At 37.9% G+C, this 18194-nt stretch overlaps 1 protein-coding gene across 3 annotated transcripts in view; it reads right to left on the bottom strand.

Annotated features, from left to right (window-relative positions):
* LOC131031370 (histidine kinase 1) overlaps positions 1 to 18194 on the bottom strand; it is a 225044-nt gene that overhangs the window by 158375 nt on the left and 48475 nt on the right. The window lies entirely within an intron of this gene.

Raw genomic sequence — 18194 nt, forward strand, 5'->3', positions numbered from 1 at the left:
ACACAACATAAAATGTAATGTAGTCTACTGGTAGGGGAGCTTATGGTTTTACATTCACTATCGACACCATCATGATCTAAACCAAGAATTATCAATAACTGATAAGACATTCTTAGTTACAGATTTAAAAATGTTCACTTGCCAACATCAAACCAGGACACCAATGATTCATAACTTTTTAATCTTTGATACATGTCTTTCATACAGAATCTCAGAACTTGTACATTTACAACATAGATTTTCCTTATATTGTTATATTGCAAATGGAATTCTTTTATCAACAGGGTAATCCAGGCTTTTTGTTCAGGAGTATATTTGTGACATATAACATGAAATTTGTGTAAAGGCTTTATGCAGTTAGTCATGACAGAATCTGGATCACATTTATTATAGTGTAACATTCTGTAGCAGTTCAGAATGTATTGAACTTACATATAGGATTAGGTAATTGAACAAACCCTCAAGTCAAAATATGTGCTACTTCCAGCACATGTTTTAGATCAGTCACCTCACTGACATTAATAGTCATTAGCCTGATAAAGTTGTAGTGACTAATATATTAAAGCAAATGAAGTAAAACTGAATATCAAAGTTGCAGTATTTTGTTATAGGCATTAAGTACCTTTTCCTGTATTTAATTAACAACACAAAAAAGAATAACTAGTAGTCAAAATTCTAGATGTCCTTCCCATGATCTTAGCACAATTCCCACATTTATGGATGAATTAGTCAACTGTCTAAAGCCTAAAGAATTACTAAATTCAGTTCAAATTAAAGGCCATGGAAAATGGGCTAGAGGTGCATTCTTGCTGAATGGCATTACAATATTTGATATCGTTTTCTTACTCAAAATAATTCTATAAGAATTTTCGAGTTTCAAATAATGCACATTAAGAAAGACAAAAGGACAAAACTTAGTTCATACCTGACATTTCCAAAAGAATATTGCAGATATAAAATTTCCTCTGAAATATTTTGAAATAGACGCTTAACAATAATATTGTGAATCATCCTGGCACAAAATCACATAAAAGGCAGCCTTAACCTGGTTTGGCACTTAATGGAAAATCAATGTATAAGAGATAATTAATATCTAGATACAGAAATTCCAAGAAAAAAGAGATAGAGCAGTTGCACATGCCTTGAAGTGACATCAAATTGGGATCTTTAATGGAAGGATAAAAACAGTAAGATTTTAGTCTATACTTTGCCCAGAAGAAGGTTGAGTCATTGACAAAGCCTTGGCAAGGAAAAGTCAAAATAATTTTGGCTAACAAGCAATTTGCACTACTGGCCTGCAAGATGGATCAAATTATGTTCCATTAGAATTTGATTCATTATTTGTAAGTTATTGTGTCAACCTACCAATAACATTAGGTATGACTACGAACAAACTAAGTGGAGGAGGCCAAAGGCAACTTCACACTGTTAGTTAATTAAGATATTACCAAAGAGCATTAGTTTGATTAATAAGTTGTTAGAGAAATTCTGTTGAGTCAAGTTAAACTTTGACTTAAACTTGTTTCTTACCAAGTTCGTAGAAGTCCTCATAATCTATACTAAGAAATCTCATTTTGAAATATACCAGCTTGTAAAACAAGAATTTTTAAAGAAAACTCTTCACAAATTAGAGCCAAAAGTGGATCAGACTTAGATTTCCTCAAATCAACCAATTACTCAATAAAAAATAATTTCTCAAAATGGATTCAGATCATATATTTCACTAGTTCAACATCTATTCATTGTTCAGGTGCAAGACAAACTGAATGTAAACCGACCTAATAACATTTCATCCAAGTCGGCCTCCAGGATAAAGAAAAATATTTAATTATGTTCCTATAACACAAGTTGGCCACAAGCTGGGAAAGCCAGCCAAAAGGCCGTTACTAAAGTTATTTAATAATTCAACTTATATATATCTATATATCTATATATATATCTATATATCTATATATATATATATATTGAAATATGATCCAACAACTTGTAGCAATAAATCACCTCTGCCCTTAAGCAGACAGATTAAGGATAATAATAGTGAGGTGATCATTGAAGATAGAAAAAGTCAAGGAACATACAATAGGGTTTCTCAGGAACCTAAGGAGGCGGACAAGCAACCTCGTGGTGTCATGGAGGTCACCAACAATCTGATAAGTGGTGACAATACACAGGTGCAGTCTATGACCTTACCCACTCAAGGTGGCAGGGGTATCCTTGGGCAAAGTAATGGCAGGGAGGGAGTTGAACAAGATGGTAGGGTGGATCTAAAAGCCACTGATAGCCTTCGGGTCACTAACACTCTGAGCAATGGAAATAAATGTCTGAGGCCCTCTATGACTAAACCGAGTCAAGGAGACACAAATACCCTTGGGCTCAGTATAGGCATAGAAAGAAATAATCTTTAAGCACCAGCTGTTGCCAAGATAGATTAGAGAAAGATATGGTTCCAAATTTGAAAGGAAATGACCTAGAGAATAACAACACTAGAACCCTACAGGGGTTAATGGATTTTTAGCTGCTGAGAGGATCACAAATAGACAGGAGGTTCATAGGTTTGTTCCTCCCCTGCCCCTAAAGAGAAAAAGAAAGGGAAAAATATTACTTCTGGCAAGGTAAGTTAAGCTTCCCTAAGAAAAACAAGAGGAAGTAAACAAGTTTGGTGATATCAGAAACTATATCTAAAAGGTTAGAATCAGAAGATAGAATACCAAAATGCTATGACAGCTTTAGGAATGCTATAGAGACACAACCAAGCACGTTTGCCATGCATCTTAACTGCACTTCTTGGAATGAGGACTTGAATCCCCTGACAGAAAATATATTATCAGATGGTTTCTTAACCTGGATAATAATGATGTTCTCCTCCTTCAGGAGGTTAAGGCCACTGAGTTTACTCTTGAAACCAACCTCAATTTCATCTGGAAGAATTCCTCTCAATTTGTCACTAAACATGAGAAAGGGAGAGGAGAGCCAACTATTTTACTTTCCAAGAGGTGGGCACAATATGTTTCTGCCCATGGCACTTCCCCATGCAACAGAGCTGTTTGGGTCAACATAGAGAAAGGAGAGCTTAAATTTGGAATCTGCTCTATATATGCCCCCAATAATTACAGAGATAGGATTGGCCTATGCAACTGGCATTGCAACTTGAATGGCATACCCTGGATTCTGGGGGGTGATTTCAATATGGTTGGAAACATTGAAGATAAGAAGGGAGGTATCAACATGGAATGGAAGGGGATGAAAAGCATTTCTAGTGGAGAATGAAATCTAAATTGAACTTGTTTGACCCTCTTGAAGGGTTGAAGAAGAACACTAATATTTGGTACACATGTAATGCTTGGAAAGGAGGTAGAAGAATATACTGCAGATTAGACAGGTTCTATGCTAATAGGCTTTTTTAACTTTGATCCACAATACAATGGGAGCAAAGTTAGTGTCCACCCTACCCATATTCCCTATTTGATCACAACCCTATTAGGGCAAGGATATTACTAGGAAGTGGATACGCAAAAAGCAATAAGAATGTTGAATGCTTCATCCTTAACACCAATGTGTTACAAGATGAAGATTGTAAAGATGCAGTTCTTATCCTTAGGGAGATTAATAAATAGATGCTCAAAGACATGAGTGCTATTGAGAAATGGAACCACAATGTTAATGGTTGGAGGGTGTTATTCCAAACCATTGGTAAGAAAAGAGCAATGGATAGAAGGAAAGAGTAAAATGATTTACAAGAGAAGTTGCTGAAAGCTGAATATTGTCTACAGAAGGACCCATTAAATGAGATGTTATGTGAGGAACTAACCACAGCAAAAAACTCTTTAAGGAAACTACAGGTTATCAAAATCAAAGGTCCTAAGGTAAGAGCCAAATTAAATTGGTTAAACAATGGTTACAAAGGCACCAAATCTTTCTTCAAATAGATCAAGGATAAAGGAGTGAAGGAGCAGATTGACAAAATTTGGCATTAAGGCAATTTTGTCACTAAACAAGAGGAAATAAAAAGACAATTCTTCCTCTTTTACAAGAATCATTTCACATCTAAAGGGAACATGGTTGACAATCACAATGCTAGAGAACACCTTAAGCAAATTATTCCTAAGAAAGTAACGGAAGAGGATGCACTCGGATTAAAAGAAGAAATTGTTGGTGTGAAAGTGGTTTTATTCCACTCACATTTGCTTAAGTTTACTTAGGTAGCCAACATATTACATTATTAGATATTAGTTACACCTTATTTAATAATGTTTTAGTGCATTTAATGTTTGTAGCAAGTAGTTAGCAAGCAGTTGCTCATACCTCTTCACACTTGTATTATTTATGCAGAGTGTTTGCCATTACTGTTATGAAACTAGTCAAGGCTTCATTCATTAACCAAGCCCCTTTATTCAATTGTTGTCGATTGCATTGAAATCTTTGACTTGGTGTATTGCCTGTGGATTACATCTCGCGGCCTTGTTGCTTTGACATAGCGCATTAAACTTAATGGTCCGCATGGTAAGTTTGAGTTCTAACAAAAAATTTTAGAGAGATCTTTGTTTGCAATAGTGTTTTGGCCTACTTTTTTTACACAGTTTCCTTCCCATGGCTTGTGTTTTGGTCTGGTGAAGTATTGAGGACTTGTCTTTCTTCATCTTTGAGGTGGGTCTCTTCTTTGTTGGTTGGACAAATCTATGGCCATGCCCTTTTGATCGACAAGCATTTTTCTTTGTCGGTGTGTTTTATTGCCTTGGACAGTTATTTTGTTTAGCACCTTAAAAGTGGTGATCGGCTTCAACATCCATCGGCGGTTTCAAAGGATTGACCATTGCCCGTTTTTATTAGCTTGCATGGAAGATTTTTGGTTGCCAACTGTGGATGGCTCAAATTGCTTTGGCAAGGTTTTCTTTTTGGCAAATCTAATTACCCAATGGGCTCACAGGGTGAACTGCTCATTCTTTCCCATTGGCCATACCATCCTTGGTAAGCAGTGTCATTCTCCAAGCTTGCAATTTTCCTTATTAGGTTGGACATCTTGTATAGCAGTTGGCTTCATATAGTGGTTGGGTGGCATCAGATTTGTTGATATATTTACAGGCACATTTTGTGTTTTGCATTGCCTTTACAATTTTCAGGCAGATTTCGTTTCACGTGGTTAGTGGTTTAGTGTGCTTGACCCCCTCCACTTATGCACGACGCTCTTTATTTTCCTTTGGCATGGTCTTTTCCCTTTGCATGACCGATGTTGCATTTGTAGTTGCAGGTTGTATTGAACCTTGGAGGACCCACGTTTCTTCATTGGCAAGGACTTTTTCAATATTTCTAGTTTTGCTTTGCTTTGTCGGCAGTTCCTCTCCTTCATCACACAAGCTCCTCTATTTCAATCAACTCTTTCTTGGGTGCCTCCAATTTTCTAGTGGTTTATACTCTTGCTCGAGATAGAAGTACTGTGGTAATTGGCTTTCACTGTTTGATTGGTACATTGTAAACCCTTTGGCGTGATGGTTTGTAGTCGACTCATGGTCTAATATGTGTGTGGGGGTTTGGTGAGGCCCAAAGTTGAGTTTGTCTTTGGTAGAGTTTAGAGTTTCTCGTGCCACATTTCTTTCATGCTTCATGATCTACATAGCCTCCTCCCATTGTCAACACTTTATTTGTTGTGACCAGTTCTTTTAATTTTTTTTGCATGGACTAGATTGATGTTTGATTTTTAGCCGTGGCAGGAACTTCGCATTTTCCTTCATCAGCTCACGATTTCCACTTTCCTTCAACATTCACTCTTTGTGGTGAGAGTTTCTCGTGATGGCGACGCTTATGGTATTTGGTCCTCGTGCATGGTTTCTGGTTTTGGTGGTCGGTGGTTATGTATATGGGGCGTGGTGTGCAGAGTTGTGCTATATCCCGCCAACCCATCGGCAACTCCACCTTCAATTTTGATGTCACCTTGGCCAGCCCTTTTTTTGGCTCCTATTAGCCACTAGGACACAAGGATGACCAAACCCTAGCCCACGGGTTCTAAAGAGGGTGAGCCCATTTTGACCACTATTGGGCTTTATATAAGCGATTTTTTCAAATGGCCATAACTTGGGCGTACGACGTTAATTTCTCACAAATGAGATATCATCAAAAAGGTGGTTCCATGTGGTGTAGGTATTTTTTTCAGATTTTGTTATTGGTGCATTTTGTAGTGTGTCTAAGTCATAAGTGCATTTTGGGCTCCCAAGCTTATAACTTTTGACCAATTTCTCCATTTCTTGTGCTTCTTGTGGCATTGGAAAGGTCTTTCAATCTATCCATGTACATCTTCCATATTTTGCCTCAGGTACAATTAATTCAAGATTTTGTGTTTTAAGTTTTAACACTTTGGTTAAATGTTTGGTTGTTTTGGCACTTGGAAATGTTCTTTTTGCATGGGATAGCTTCATTTTGGCTGCATCATATGTATATATGGCATTTTTGTCCTTATGGAGCATTTGAGCATCCTTTGTAAGCACTCTCTTTTGTAGACATATTAAAATAAAATGCCACAACTTGTTCATGTATTTTGAGGGGTTTTGCACAAATGTTATGAGATATTATTGTACTTGCACTATCTTATAAAGTGACATGGGGGGTTATGTATTGCCTTTGTTGTTTGCCAATCATAGCTTTGTCCAATATGCATTCATCCACAACAACAATAGGATCTTCAGGATTTTGCCTCATGCGTATGAAGTCTTGGTGCACACCCTTTTTTCAATCGCAAGTATTCTATCTTGGTCACTTCAAATGATGTATTACCTCCTTCATGCATTGCTTGTCGACACACAGTTTCAGTGGCTCTATCATGGCTCCCCCTAGTCAGCATTATGGGGGGTATTATACTATTCGTGCTAATGCTTCCTTGGTTTCACTTGGAGTGAGTTGAGACACTCTTGCATTCCTATTTTGAGGAGGCAACCTTTCATCCTCGTGTTGATCATGGTTCTTCAAACTATTGCACCTATATTTTCAACTTGCATTGGTTGAGTAGTGTCATTGGGGTCACTCGTGCAGATTTATGTGCTATCTATATCTTTCTTCCCATTGATAGGTGTTTTGCAGTTGTTGCCATGTGATCATTGTTCGAGTAGTATCATTTGGGGCAGTCATGTAGATTGTTGTCTTCTTGATCCTAATAATCTTGTTTCAAAGGAGATACTTGATTTATAGTACCATGTCAATCTTCTTCGGCAATTGTCTACAACTTCTTCGTGCTTCAATGATGTTCATGTTCTTGTTGGCTTCTTAGTCTTTCGTGTTCTCTCTTTTCAAGAGGAGTTTTCTCCCATAGGGGTTTTCTCTTTCTCTCTGTTTGTGAGAGATTTCATTGCATTGTAGTTGTACATGGATACCTAACATCACTTAGTTGTCGGGACCCATCTTGCATCTCATATTGCATAATAATCTCCCTAAGTTGCACTTAAGGGGGGGTATTGGTGTGAAAGTGGTTTTATTCCACTCACATTTACTTAAGTATACTTAGGTTATTACATTATTGGATATTAGCTGCACATTATTTAATAATGTTTTAGTGCATTTAATGTTTGTAGCAGGTAGTTAGCAAACAATTGCTCACACCTATACTATTTATACAAGGTGTTTGTGCATTTGTAATTATCTCAATATAGTTGTTCACATTTGGTGAAATATCGTTCATGATTGCTTCTCTTTGCATTGTGAAGTGTCTTTGGTTTGCAAGTTATTTACCTGGGTGCTTCAACAGAAATTTCCAAGGACCAAATCAGAAAAGCTGTGATGAACCTTAATAATGACAAATCTTTGGGGGCTGATGGGCTGCCCATTGAGTTTTACAGAACCAATATTGACTAGATATTTGATGATTTACTTCAAGTTTACAAGGAGGCACTTAGTAAGGTTCCTTGGGAAACAAAATAAATAAAGGTATCATTAAGCTACTCCACAAAGAGGGTAGTAAGGCACTAATTAAAATTGGAGACCAATTACCCTACTGAATGTATCCTACAAGATCCTATCTAAGATCATAGCTACAAGGCTGATTGGTATCCTTCCCATGATTATCAATAGCACTCAAACTAGCTTTATCAAGGGAAGGTACGCCCTCGAAAATTTGAACACAAGCTGGGAGGCTATGGAATGGGCCAAATACTCTAAATAGACCCCAGCAATGCTCCTATTGGATTTTGAAAAGGCTTATGACAGGATGGAATGGTCATTCTTAAGGATGACCTTGGAAGCGTTTGATTTTCCTAACTCTTTTTTAACATGGTTAACACTCACTATGTGATGCAATTGCTCAAGAAGATGTTAATAGTTCTTTATCTGAGGTTTTTACTTTGGGGAGATCAATTAGGCAAGGTTGTCTCTTGGCCCTAGCTCTCTTCGTAATTGTCTCAAATGCCACGCATTATCTATTAAGGAATTCTATCATTACCCTCAATATTAGGGGTATAGTACTTCCTAAAAATAAAAAATTGTTTAAAATTCCATTTGTTGATGACACAACAATTTTTGTTCAGCTTGATGGGAGGATGTGGATAAGTTGGTACGAAAACTTGATTTTTTTTGTAAGGCCTTGGGTGCTAGATTCTCCAATGCTAAATCCATTATGCTTGGGTTGACAGACAATCCCCATGATTGGTTCCAAAAGTATAACTTTCGATGGGGGGTCCTCAAAAGAAAGTTAGGTACTTAGGGATTCCCTTTGCAATCAGCTCCAATCTAAAATAAATGTGGATGTGGATTAAAACAAAGATTGATAAGAAACCGGATGGGTGGAATAAGCAATTCTTATTCCTTGTGGCAAAATACAAATCTGTCAAAAGATCTTATCTTCCTACAGCCTATATTATGCTTCTATGTGGCTCCTCAGCAGCTACCAAGTTAATGGTATCCAAAAAAAGATCAGAAGCTTCCTCTGGTCAAATGGGAAAGGAAAAAGGAAAAAGAACTCAACCAAATGGGACTGGTGTTGTAGGGAGAAAATCCAAGGAGGTCTACGTCTAAAGGGCCTCAAGAAGCATGGAATAGCCTTAGCAGTTAAATGGATCATTTGAGCACTGGATTGGGATGAGCCATGGAAAGTGTTGGTGAAACAATATTCAGCTTGTTGTACCAAGCATGCAAAATCCTTGAAATACCTGCCCTTTTGTGATCTCACTAGCAAGTATCCAATAACTCCTACAAGTTCTATAGTGTTTTGAAGCTTATGGAAAACTCTGGAAATGGTCAAGGAAAAAATGAAAAATTGCCACCTTATTCAAAGATCCATCTTATTCATAGATCCATCTTATTCATAGATCCATCTGGTGGAATCTAGAGCATAAGGGTAAACCCCTTGCACTTTTCTAGGGTTGCTCAGCCAAGAATTGGTGTCAAAAAGGTATTAAATGTTTTGACAACATATTTCAAGATGGGAAGCTTAAGGACTAGGCCTCCTTAAGTTGCGAATATTCTTTACCCCCTTCTAACTGGAGAACTTACTCCATATTGAGAAAAGCCTATAACGGGCTTCATTTTCCTGTTGACTGTATCAATTTTGAGAACGATAAATGTTTTAAATGGGAGGATGGTTCAGCATTGATCAATGTCAAAGCAAATATAATATATAAATCTTTAGCTAATTATGGTTTTATCACTGATATAACGGGCTTCATTTTCCTGTTGACTGTATCAATTTTGAGAACTATAAATGTTTTAAATGGGAGGATGGTTCAGCATTGATCAATGTCAAAGCAAATATAATATATAAATCTTTAGCTAATTATGGTTGGAAAATCTTGAAGATAAACAATGGCAAAGAATTTTTAAGCAAATTTGGTCAAATACATTAGAGCCTAAGAAGACATGTTTCAAATGGCTTTTTACATTGCAAAAATTAACTTTAAAAATGAAATTTTCTGATATTGAAATGTGCACAAATTGTAGGAAACCTGATTCAATTAGACATTTTCTTTGTGTCTATATGCAAAGGAAATCTGGAATATGTTTTATGTTGGTTTTAAAATTGGGATGTTAGTAAAAATGCTTCTTTTAAAGAAGTTCTTACTAGTTCTGTTATTAAATTAAATAAAGTGCATAATATTTTTTAGTTTTGTTTCTCAACTGAGATTTTATCGCATATTTGGAAGGCAAGAAATGAAGAAAGGTTTAATGGGGTAAAGAGGACACTTATTGAGTCATCAAAAAGACTCATGTAATATCCCTTGGCTAATCTGACCCTATTTCGCTTATTTGAACCCCAAGGAATATTGTCAAACACTTGGCATACAATGTTTGAAGCCGCTGTAGTGAATTCTTTATTTGTCTTCTTTGGGTTTGTAGGCTGCAAATGAAGTTATGGAAGGCTTCTAACAATGCAAAGTTGTTATAGAAATGATATACTAGCTGTTTTAGACCTTTACACACACATGTAATGACTGAAATTAACTAGTACAGCTAGTTGACATTAAGACAAACACTTGTCATGCATCCCAATGTATACCTACAGCCATTAGGCATTTAAGCAAACAATTGGCATGAAAGCTAAGTGGCTGATCAATGTTGAATGTTACCATGAATGTGGAATATGCAACTTATATCTCCATTAAACATATGCAACCTCCAAGTATTTCATGATATAATCATAATAGAAAATGATGCAATGAAGTAATGATTTTCTAATACAATGACCATAGATAGAAAACCTGTAATTTCAATGGCTGCCTTGATATATTGGTTTGATTCTCCTCATATGCAAAGCCCTTGTCAAATATATATAGCTGTTCACCCTTCTAAATCCCCTTCTATAGAATTCAAACTACTGTAGCGCACTGTTCACAGCACTGTAGCACACTGTTCATGTGCACTATTCACAGCACTTTAGTCTCTTTCAATTTGCAAACAAAATCTGAAATAAACCCTCCAATCAGCTCAATATTGACTTCTGAATGAAGCCAACTCTCACAAGCATAATCAGATGATATTGCACACCCTCTATATGCTGTTACAATGAAGAAGCCACGCTCTCCAATGCCGACAAGCCTTGAATCCTACAGAAACCCTTGGTATTCTACACTTCAATGCTCCAGAGAAACTTCAATCAAAAACTCCAATCACATAATCAATCCCCCTTCTCTTCTTTTCAAAAGCCTTATATATATTTCCCATGAAGGTTCGATTTTCTCCAATAAGGCATTAAATCAATTAATGATATTAAATGACATTTAATGATATAATATTTTCACTTTGTCATTTAATATTTCACCTTGGTAAAAGAGCCACAATTAATTAATTAAATGGTCCCCTTTAATGATACTTGGACCCTTACTTAAGTTATAATATAAAATTATATTATAACTTAATAATATAACTCAAAACATTAATGTTTATTTAAACTAAATATAAATTAATATCTCCATTAATATTCAACATTTTTGAACGCCATCTGAACTGGGAGCTGTCATGATGAAGCTGCATATGACCATACCCCCTTTACTAAAAATAGCAGGGTTCCATCTCTAACATCCCAAGACTTACTAAAAATAGGAAGTAGAGCAAATGATGTCCGAATGATGCCAAATGAAGACCAAACTGAAGCACTCTGAACACTGGAGATGATACCAATCCTCAAAAGACCCTCTATCCAACACATTAGCCTACGAGGGTCAGGATAATAGGCTAATCTCACAAAATCCAAGTCTGCTAAAATGGGGACATTACAACTCACTTTTTTCAATATTGCCATGCAGGTTACAGTGACTGTGGAGATATTACGAGCCAAGTTTATGGAGCTATTAGGAGATGGAATAGTAACAGTCAATAGACAGGAGGTGAGGTATAGACACACCTGGCCCTACATTCAATTCGAGAACACACCCTTTTACAAAGAGTTGGAGTATCAAAGGAATTACAATGAAAAAGCAGTTGATAAGTGCTAACAAAGAAAAAGAAGCAGGTCCAAGGTTCTACATCAATCCTAGTGATCACTTTACCATTGAAGTGACCAGATCCAATGAAGGACTTTCAGTTGTGTCTCCTCCATCCAGATGGAGGGATTGGGATACCTTCAGTGAGAGCAGGAATTTCTGAATTGATAGCTGATTTCTACTAGGGTGCACTTCACATGACATATTTTTCTATGACTCTATAAGCTTAATTTGATATATAATTCTGATGTAAAAAGATACAACACTGTATTATGTTAGTTTGATAGATAATGCTGCCTTTTGTCTATATGCAACAGCTAGAGTAATGACAGTAAAGTTTGTAAAATAGCAGTGACTTTAGAGTTAGTGGAGGTTGATGGCCTCTTGAACCAAAATTATTTTGACGGGTAACAATCATTTGCATGATATTTAATACAAAAAAAAAATATTTATTTATTTATTTATGAAACTAAGGCTGGCTGACCCAACCAAATTGGGGGTATTACAGTCCTCACATCCCAGAGATTGCTTGTCCTCGAGCAATCCACACCTGTATACCCAAACTGAATGCCAAGATCCCATATCAACCTTAGAAGCACTACTACCCCACTCTATTGCGCTACTCTGAGATAAACATCTCTCTCCCAACTCCATCACTGAACATATCAATTCAGGAACAGAGGAGTGAGAATATTTCTTGCCCCACCTCCATGTAATCGGAGTGCATAATCATAGGACTTGTTAGATAAATCTACACTCTTTCTTCATGGCCCTCAATCTCAAACAACCAACCATCACATCATTTTGCATTATATTGCATGGACCAATCAACATCATATATAGTGAATCATTACATGATGCACTTATGTCCATACCTAGAATTCGAGCTGATTTTTCATGGACATTACTATCTTCCATTGTTGAGGAGTCATACAATTTGTCATCTTGAGACTTTGACCTTTCTTTCGGTTCCATTATCACCTCTTCCTAAACCTCCTCTTGTACTCTTGTACTCTTCACCATTTCAGGTTCCACTTTTGTTACTTTGATTTTTTCTCTTTTGTTCTCATTCGTCTTACGTTGTCATAAAGTTCCCTTTCTCTTGGGTTTATCCAATCCAAATATCCCAAATAATCCTCCAAAGAAAATATAGATTTAATTTGATCAGTCAGCCCTAAATATTCTTCAAAGATTTTAATAGCTTCAAATGTATACCTCTTCCGCTCCCATCATTCGAATCCAACATTTTGCTCCTCATATCTTCTTCTCGTTCACCATTAATTTGAAGCTCAAAATATTTTGTAATGGTCAAATCTTGACAGATGGCTAGCCCTAGGTTCATATATTTGGCATGACATTAGCCACTTACTTAGCAGGATCTTTGGGTTGTCATAATGGTCTTAGATCCATAGCTTTTTTTTCATGAAGCTGCAAAACTACTCACAGGCTAGCAGAAGGCGTCTCTAATACCACTGAAATATATTTGCTTGTAAAACAAAGAATTTTTAAACAATACTCTTCACAAATTAGAGCCAAAAGTGGATCAGGCTTAGTTTTTCTCAAATCAAGCAATTACTCAATAAACAATAATTTCTCAAGGTGGATTCAGATCATATACTAGTTCAACATCTATTCATTGTTCAGGTGCAAGACTAACTAAATGTAAATCTTAATCAGACTATTCTCCACAATACATATCAAATACCATGAATTCCTACAAGCTAGAATATTGTCTCAGAGGCTTTGAAAGTATAGAGAGATGTTTATCAACAACATTCAGAAATATTTCATATTCCAAATAAAATGACAATCAGACTTGTTCATAGACAACAACTTTTCAAACTGTATACAAACTTATAGGAACCTGTTGGGTTGCTTGGACAAGCTCAAATAGAATGATGATTAGGAGAGCCTTGAAGTGGGACTTATGACCATCGACTATTCACACGCACAGTTGGAGCCTATATTTTATATCGCTCCTTCAAAAGAGTGTTGAACATATGGTGTCATTGATGTCAAAGGAGTGTTGTCTTTACTGTCAAAGGAGTGTTGTCTTTACTATCAAAGGAGTGTCAGATGTGCTAGTGGATTTTGTCATTGACACAATAGCATCCAGAAGAATGAAGAATGCATAATACTATCATGTAATATTAGAGCACTTTGAGTTGCAGAAGTATTGTGGCTAGCTATGTTGATGGAATAAATTGACAATATCTATAGTATCATATTGCATATGTTCCTGTTGATGGAAATGATCTGGAAGTATGATCCAAAATGTATGAGGTAAGTTACCTAGATAGTGTGCTTGCTTTGATAGCTTGTTATGTTCTGCAATTCTTCAAAGTTGTGAGTTTTGTCCTGCAGTTTGAAAGGAGAATATGTCTACACATGAATCATCATAATTTAGAGTTACAGAGTTTAGCTTCTGTGCTCAATGAGTTTGAAGTGACAAAATGGTCATTGTGCTAGTTAATCAAGTGGGTTGCAGTTTCAGTTTGATGCACCAAAGGCTTGTAGTGTGTGCTCACCAAGTTAGCATGTGAATGACTATTGGTACCAGATAGGGCTACATTGGGAACCACATAGCATGTTCTTTCTTCTAGATCAGCGTGTGCACTATTGGACCTACTTATTACATGTTTGGTTAAGGAATTTCACTTGGTCAGCTTCGAGATATTGTTTTTATGTTTTGGGTCGACATATGAATGTAATTGTAATTGTAATGCATATATATAGTGATCTAGGATCTGTCTTGGATGTTGGAAAGCTATGTAATTAGGACTTCAATGTAATTATCAAGATGATTGATGTGCAAGTGGATTTGGTAATGAGCTGCATTACAATCATTGTGTGGTTTCATCAAAAGATCATATGCAGTGTGGGAGAGTGTCTGAAGGATGATCAGATCAAGCACAAGCTAAGTTTTCAATCTTGAAGGTCAGCAATTCATTTCTTTTTATTCCAGTAGGACTGGTGTCTTACCTATTGAGTAGGAGCTCAAATCTGTGTTGGGGATTGGTGTCTCCAGTAGGTTGGTGCCTACAAACACAATTGGGGATTGGTGTCTTTGATAGGTTGACGCCCACTTCATGTTGTAAATGATTCATTATTTTTGTGAGCCTGGATTTGGGCAATAGATCCAAGCAGCCATTCTCACCATGGTTTTTCACATCTTGGGTTCCCACATATATCGGGTGTTCTTTGTGTGGATGTGCATTTTTATGTGTTGTTTAATTGCTACATCATTAAGAAGATTTATGAGAGTTGCATTGATGTTTTAAGGTTATTGCTTGGAGAAGTTATTTATGGAAATTAATGTTTAATTAAGTTAAATTTGGGATATACTAACAGATTCACCTCTATGAGATGTGTTATTCGCCCCTCAATTCCGAGATAGATCCTGATAGTTGCATGAGAACTAGAGTCCAAACTTGTGCGATTCCTCTCAAGCTGCTTGTGGCCCTAATGACCCTAGTATCACTCTTAGGCTCTTTCAATAACCTACTCCTATGTAATGGTGCAATTTAGATCAGGAAAAATGCAACTAACATCAAGGATGTATAATTATGTGATGATAAACAATAGAATGTTTGACAATGATAGGGGCTACAACCTACCAGAAGTCTAATATCCAGGATTGTGTTTGAATATCTAGAGCATTCCTTTAATGCTAAATCACTCAAAAAATCTTCCATGCCTTTCTCTCACCACATTGACCCATATAAATACATGAATCCTCCAATGTCAAACAAGATTAGAAAACCAATATAAATACATGAATCCTCCAATGAATGCAGATGTTTGCAATGTCCTGAATGTGCTCAATAGGGGTAGTAGCCGTTTCACCAGTGAAGTATGGTATACTCTTCAACGCAGCCACTAGTATGTCATTCCATTGAGTCAAAATAAGGGGACTCCCCCCATTGAAGGTAACAAAAACTTGATTTCTTGCCATGTGAAACAATGGTCTATTGACATGAGTGGTGGGAGCCCTTGATAGTAATGGTCTTGTAAATGGAGGGGTAGAATGAGACCTGGGAGATGGAGTGTTTACAACCATGAACTCCCTAACTGGTGATAATGAAGGTCTACCTCTCCGCCTTCTAGAGCATAAAGATGAGAGTTCTTCGAATTGGAAACTACCTCTAGAAGACGCCCTTTTATGAATTACGGGCATGAAATCCAGAGCTGCAACAAGTCATGAGCAAGCAGACTGAACTGGTGAACAAAGACTTCAGAACCTGAGGGTTCCGGAGTTGAGCACTTTGGAACCTGGGGTTTTCGAAGTAGCGGACCTAGAAACTTCGGAACCTGGGGATTTCGGGGTTGAGATGGCTTAGTGACTTCGGAACCTGGAGACCTCGGGGTTCCGGAGTTAGCAACAAGTCATTTACAAGAGACTGGTCTTGTGAGTAGAGTTGCCAAGTGCTTGAAGATGAATGCCTCTAAAGGCTGAGATGCCAAGAACAACACTGAATCCTTAGCATGTAAATCGAATGAAGTCCCACCGGGCATGCCAAAAACTGTTATCACAAAAGCTCGCACCCTTGCTGAGCTATCAACTCACCAACCTTGTGAAACATGGAAAGAACCCCGAAGTGTGGGACCTTGCACAAGGGGGTTGAATCTCCAAAGAAGGTCGGATTCCTTCTCAGTCCAGGTGCAGGTGTTGAACCAACTCAACACTTCAAAACTTACTCAAAAACCTATCCTAACAACTTGCAGAGGTAAAGGGAAGAGAGAAATGCTTAAAATCAAAGGAGGTGGCGCACCAAGATAAGAGATTATTCCTCTCCCCACCCGAAATGGCACAAGGAATCAACTAAAATACCCAAGAGATGCACAAACTTCAGTTGCATGAGTGACCCAAACGCAAGTATAGAGGTTAGAATTTGCTAAGTGTCAAGAAGGGAGAAGGATTTCCACAAGCCATACTTAGAAAAAACAAGTTAACACAACATATATGGAGAGAAGAGCCACAAAACATACACCTATGATGAAGGTAAGGAAACATACACAGCATGCATAAGTTGAAGGAAGCCAAGAATGTAATTCCAATTCATTCAAAGGCCAAAGGCCAAACTTACAGCTGCATAAATGCAAGATAAATACAAGAGAAGTGGGAGAGCATAGAATAGCTCAAGCCAGCAGGGAGAGAACCCTTTACAATGAGGCTATATAGAAAAATGGTTACAAGAGTGATCATGACCCCTGTATGTCAGTCTGGGACTGCAAGGAAGTGCATGCACTTGACTTGTACATGCAAGCAACCTAGCCATACCCACAAAAGGCAATTTTGAGAAGGGTGGATTGACTGACCTTCCAAACTCAGAGAATGCAGACATGACATAAGTCACCACAACAAGCATGGCCTCGTACCTCCCTTGAAGGAAATCCTACCAAAAACATTAAATGCGCCCTTGTGGCTCCACAAAAGAAGGTGCATAAGTCACCAAAGCTATCGGAGCATTTAAAGCTTTGAGTGTCGATCACGCCATCCGGAAGTGTTGCAAGCCGGAAGTAGTTTGGAAGACTTCGGAGACCTGGGTTGCCGAAGTTGGGGGAACTTCGGAGACTTGGGTCACCAAAGTTGGGAAGACTTAGGAACTTGGGAACCTGGGGGTTCCGGAGTTCCGAGGTTGAAGAACTTAGGAACTTGGGAACTTGGGGGTTCCGGAATTCCGAGGTAGAAGAACAAGAAACTTGGGAACCTGGGGGTTCCGGAGTTTCGGGGTTGAAGACTTAGGAACTTAGGAACCTGGGGGTTCCGGAGTTCCGAGGTAGAAGAACAAGGAACTTGGGAACCTGGGGGTTCCGAAGTTCCGGGGTAGAAGAACAAGGAACTTGGGAACCTGGGGATTCTGGAGTTCCAAGGTTGAAGAACTTAGGAACTTGGGAACCTGTGGGTTCTAGAGTTTCGGGGTAGAAGAACAAGGAACTTGGGAACCTGGGGGTTTCGGAGTTCCGGGTTGAAGACTTAGGAACTTGGGAACCTGGGGACTTTCAGGGTAGAAGAACAAGGAACTTGGGAACCTGGGGGTTCCGGAGTTTCGAGGTTGAAGACTTAGGAACTTGGGAACCTGGGGGTTTCGGAGTTCCAAGGTTGAAGAACAAGGAACTTGGGAACCTGGGGGTTCCGGAGTTTCGAGGTTGAAGAACTAAGGAACTTGGAAACCTGGGGGTTCCGGAGTTTTGGGGTAGAAGAACAAGGAACTTGGAAACCTGGGGGTTCCGGAGTTCCGCGGTTGAAGAACAAGGAACTTGGGAACCTGGGGGTTCCGGAGTTCCAGGGTAACTTCGGAGACC

Source organism: Cryptomeria japonica, chromosome 11 (genome assembly GCF_030272615.1).
Source record: "Cryptomeria japonica chromosome 11, Sugi_1.0, whole genome shotgun sequence".
NCBI lineage: Eukaryota > Viridiplantae > Streptophyta > Pinopsida > Cupressales > Cupressaceae > Cryptomeria > Cryptomeria japonica.